Source organism: Bradysia coprophila (assembly GCF_014529535.1).
Source record: "Bradysia coprophila strain Holo2 chromosome X unlocalized genomic scaffold, BU_Bcop_v1 contig_39, whole genome shotgun sequence".
Classification (NCBI taxonomy): Eukaryota; Metazoa; Arthropoda; class Insecta; order Diptera; family Sciaridae; genus Bradysia; species Bradysia coprophila.
Window position 1 is genome coordinate 2270535 of NW_023503329.1, and position 5567 is coordinate 2276101.

Genomic DNA, 5567 nt, shown 5'->3' on the forward strand with positions numbered 1-5567 from the left:
TCTACTCCTAGAGGTGTGCGCCGATCTTAAAATAGTCGGCGGCGGTGCGCCGACTGGTAAGGGATCGGCGGCGGCGCGCCGGAAGAAATTTATAGTCGGCGGCGGTGCGCCGATAAATTTACAAAAAATCTAAACTTTCGAAAATAATGCAAAAACATTTGAAAAAGCGTGCGCAATCATTTTTCCGAACACTGAAATCTTACTATCTTGTAATCTGAAGTATCAACCACTTATACAAGGGGAATCAACTGAGGCGTATCTCACCTTTTATATTGTGTACAATGTACAATCACCTATTATTTTGAAAACATCTAATTTAATGAATCCAAGAATGATTAATGAGTTTGCGTAAATGACATGTAAGCTATAAGTCAAATTATAATTTGGAAATTTTAAGTCACATCTTCATACCAGATGTTCTGCAGGCTTCTTATTTCCAACTTATAATTTATGTCATTTACGCAAACTCACTACTATTATCTTTCGATTTATGCAATAACCGTTCCCGTTGCCTTTAGTCCATCTTCGATGAAGGAGTGAGATCGTAGTAGAAGGTTTTCGCAAATAAGAGATTTAGATAAACTTAAATTTATAAGTAATAAGTGCATAGACTACGCCAAAATGATTTTTTTTCCCAAATTTTTTAAATAAAGCAGCTAAAAATTGAAAATAAAGATACCGTGTCTCGTCTTTTTGACGAAAAAACTTGAAACCGGAAAGATTTTCCACTTTATAAATATCTAAAACACGTGATTTGCGCCATTTTCTACCCAAATTCCACATAAGGTTTTAAGTTTGCCACTTTACAATTACAGTAGTTTTGACTGATTCACTGAATTTTGTTCTCCTTCTTCTTCCTCTTATATGCACAGAAAATAGAGTAACGTACCCAAGAGTTCACGTTAAGTGAGGATACAGAAAAGACAAATGCTGTTTCGACCTCGGGTATCGATGGCGGTCTGGGGCCAGCGTGATCTGACCATCCTCAGTAGTATCCATCGATACCCTTCCCAAGACAGCAGCAAACTTTTTCTTTGGACTAGTATTTATATGGCGACCATATAAAAGACGAGCTATAGGTAGACCACCAGAGAGATGGACAAACGGAATTAAGAATATTGCAGGTACAAACTGGCAGCAAATGGCAATGGATAGCAGTGGATAGAAACAGGCTGAAAAAGAAGAAGAAGAAGTATTTAAAAATATGCATAAAACACTTGCCATCTACTGATAGAAATAGGATACGTTATAGAAAGCTACTTCGAAGATAACCCTATCGTAGCATCAGAAACAAAATCACCGTCGTACAGTGCAAGTAAGAAGAAAAACCCAAAGTTTCAACAAAAATTTTTTAACAAAAAACTCCTTTCTACGCATATAGAAACATAGCAGCATATAGAAACCTGACTTATAAATTAAGAGCGATAAACATTTGCTAAAACCTTGTACATGTACTCAGGCACACACTTTTGTATAGATTTTTCAATTTAAGTTTATATTTATTGTCGCCCATTAAAATTTCTGAAAGCACTAAACGTATAAAATTTCGGCGCGACGAAAATACAATCGGCGGCGGCGGCGGCGTGAGCTATTATTTTTCGGCGGCGGCGCGCCGAAAATTTAGCAAAAAATCGGCGGCGCGCCGGCGTAAAATCGGCGGTGCACACCTCTATCTACTCCTCTCATTGACAGATCGAACTTTGTTGAGGAACACTGGAGAGCTTTTTCTTGCTCGTCAATGCTGTCAAGGTTCTTTCAGTACCTTGAATGCTGTTCGATCGAGATTATAAATAGGAAGTAAAGTATGGAGTGTTAAAAGTGCGAAACAAAAAAAAACTAGGTCCCACCCTATGGGCGGGTCAGGTCCCTTGACTGACACTTTTCTAAATTAATTTTTGACGTATTCATAAAAACTTGTCACATTTAATACATAATATATTTACTATATTAATGACTCCACGCAAATGACAGTAAAATTTGACTAAAACAAAATTTCTTGGAAACCATCGAGCGTAAAGTGGAATGATTTTTGACCACTTTTTGAGCTCTCAATTAATTTTCTTATAAATTTTCAATTTTCAAGATTTTCAATCAACCTAAAATCATAAATAAAAAATATGACTCGTGTAGATTCCCACTCATATGATTGCCTTTTTGTTACATCAGAGTAGATGCGAAGTTTGTTTTGTGAATGTGGAACGAGGACTTTTTCACAAAATAAAAAAGTGCGATAGATGTTCGTCTCTTACACTTTTGCGTAAAAAAAGGAAGTCACCCAGTACTTAATATAAACTTAACTCAATTAAAGTTTGAATTTGGTTAGCATTCCACAGTTTTAATTGTTCCACATCGTTCCACATGTTTTCAACAAAAGAAGCGTAAAGAGTGTTGTTTCACTCACACGTACGTGTGGCATTAAAGAAACGAAAAGAGAAACGCTACTTCTATGTGGTGGAATACGTGTGGAACAAATAAAACGAAAGAAACAATCGAAACCTACCAAAATTATATTCTTATGATGAGATGAGTTTACGTTCACATGGTGACATGGTAATAAATGAACTTTATTAGTTTTTGGGTCATCGTTCAACATAACTCAGTTTACCAATATTTTTGGTAAATTGGTACCAATTTCGACTCTATAATGGTAAAGGGATTAAAAATATTTGTAAAAGGAGAAATTTATTGGTAGACCGACAATTCACAAAACCTTCAATCGTAAAATATTTTACAATATTCTCTTTGAGTCATTTAATTCCATGTATTTAAAAAAATCTTCAGAAATTAGATGAGATAATTCATCTTATATTGCCTGCAAAAATTTAATTTTTTTATTAAAATTTCTTACACTTTTTAATCAAAGTGTGCAAATTTGATAACAGGCATTTTGCTGGTGTATGATGTGGTTGTATAGGGAGTAAGAAACTACCTACTTGATAAATGACAAACAACTTCAAAGTCAGCTATCAAAGTTGTTAGTCAACTATCAAGTTGTTAGTCAACTATCAAGTTGTTAGTCAACTATCAAGTTGTTAGTCAAATATCAAGTTGTTAGTCAACTATCAAACTATCACTGATAGTTGGGCATCGAATGATGAAATTATTCTTCCTACCAACACATTACCAAACAAAATCAAATTTCATCAAATTGGACTTGGACTTGAATCTGTGGTATCTGGACGATGGTACTGTTGCTGGAAAACCGGAAGACGTTTTGAAAGCTTTGAATGTGATAATCGAAAAAGCAAATGAAATCGGCTTGGAACTGAATTTTCGAAAATGCGAATTATCCATATTGGGTCCATACAATGACGATCAGAGAACTAGAATTATGCAACAGTTCCAAGACTTGTCTCCAGGCATACAAGAGATGAAAATTTGCAATTCGTTCCTTCTCGGTAATCCACTTACCGAACAATCAGCAACCGTTTGTTTAGACCGAAAAATCAACGATCTGCAACGTCTTGCCGAAAGATTACAAAAAATCAGTAGACACAGTGCTTACTTTCTTCTAAAAGTATCGATTTCGACACCACGTTTGATCTTTTTCCTTGGTGGAAATCCGATGTGGAAAAACGTTTCCGGCCTACAACGTTACGATGAGATTCTTAAAGACACTCTGGAATCGATTATGAATGTTCAATTGACGGCTAACGCCTGGTCCGAATCATCCTTACCTATTAAACGAGGCGGAATTGGAATCAGACATTCAACCGAAATAGCATTGCCCTGCTTTTTGTCATCGATTTATGAAGTCTCCGATTTGGTGGACAGTTTGTTATCTGAACCTTACCGACAAATTGATCCAGCACTGTTGGAGGCAGAAAAAATTTGGTCCGAAAAGTTTGGTGATCTTCCCGAAAAACATCTACGAAATATTCAATCAATCTGGGAGTCAAAGGAAATAGATCACAAAATTAATTTCCTGGGTGGTTTGTTGAAACATAAAACTAATGAAGCTCGTTTCAAAGCAAACGCCGTACGTGAATCAGGTGCTTGGCTCAATGTATTACCATCTCCGCAACTTGGAACATATTTAACAAACGATGAGTTTCGTGTTGCATTGTCGTTACGACTTGGTGCACCAATCGTTCAGCCTCATGTCTGTATTTGTGGAGACAAGGTCAATAAATATGGGTACCATGGTTTGTCGTGTATCAAAGCGAGTGGTACGAATTCACGTCATGCAAGTGGAAATAACATCCTACAACGAGCATTGAAATCGGGAGCAATTCCGGCTATTCTTGAAGCGCCAGGATGTTCCAGACCCGATGGGAAAAAACCGGACGGATTAACACTAATACCGTGGGCGAGAGGAAAATCGTTGCTGTGGGATTTTACTTGTGGCGATACGTTTGCTCCTTCGTACTTAAATTCTTCGTCACGAAATGCTGGTTCTGTAGCAAGGAGAGCTGAGGCTAAAAAGATAGATCATTACTCTCACTTGGCAAGCCAGTTTATTTTTATCCCAGTCGCTACTGAGACATCTGGTGTTTTCGGAAAGTTGGGATTGGAATTGATAAAGAAAATCGGAAGCAAAATCACGGAATATACAAACGAAAAGCGTGCGACGTCGTATCTAATTCAACGAATTAGTATCGCTATCCAGAAGGGGAATGTAGCATCGATTTTGGGAACTATTCCGCCTTCGAAGGACTTAAGTGAAATATTCTATATGTAAATTCAAATAATACGGAAATAAATAAATGAATGATGAAATGCCCAATTTATCGGTAATTTGATACTGTTTATCGGTAAAACGTTATCGGTAGATTTGAACATATTTATCGTTACTATCAAATTAATCTTTTTTAATTGAGGCTATGATCAACAGTATAAAATCCCGTTTTTCTCGGATAGCTTCCAGATCCTTAGTCCTACATAGCCCATCTTCGAACTTAGCCTCAGGTTTTAATTCCACGTATTTAAAAAAAAGAATCATCCAAATTGGTTGAGAATTACTCAAGTTATCGTGCCCTCAACGATTTTTTGTTACCCACATTTAACGTTTTTCATAGCATTTCATACATTTTCAATCACAGTGAACCTTTTTGTTACCCACATTTTTCGGTATTTCTGGTGTAAGACCCTGACTTTCAGTCAAGGGAATTAAACAATTATTGGTTTCGATATGTGTGTGTTAATTTACCTGAGTTAACACTCCTTTTGACGTTCTCTTTAAATCACTTTTTTCATTCTCGAGAAATGATGGTAACATTTCTATGTAAGAATGAATTTGAAATTTTTTGACATTTAACTGAAATGATTAGTATGAACCGTATGCTAGCTCTTCACAATTAAGAAGAAAGATAAGTTGGTGCAACATCAGTTTGTATAAGATCTATCAAATATTTCGTTTTTCATGTCGGGGACACAATTTTTACAGAATTTTGTTCATAATTTCCAGTCCATATATAATTCGTCTAAACGATGGGCACTCAGATATGTTGAGTTTACAAATGACATCTTTATGGCTGCAACAAATTATTGACGGCTTCGATTTTGTATTTTGTAAAACTCAACGAGAATATCTCGAATAACTACTACTACACACACACACATCCAAA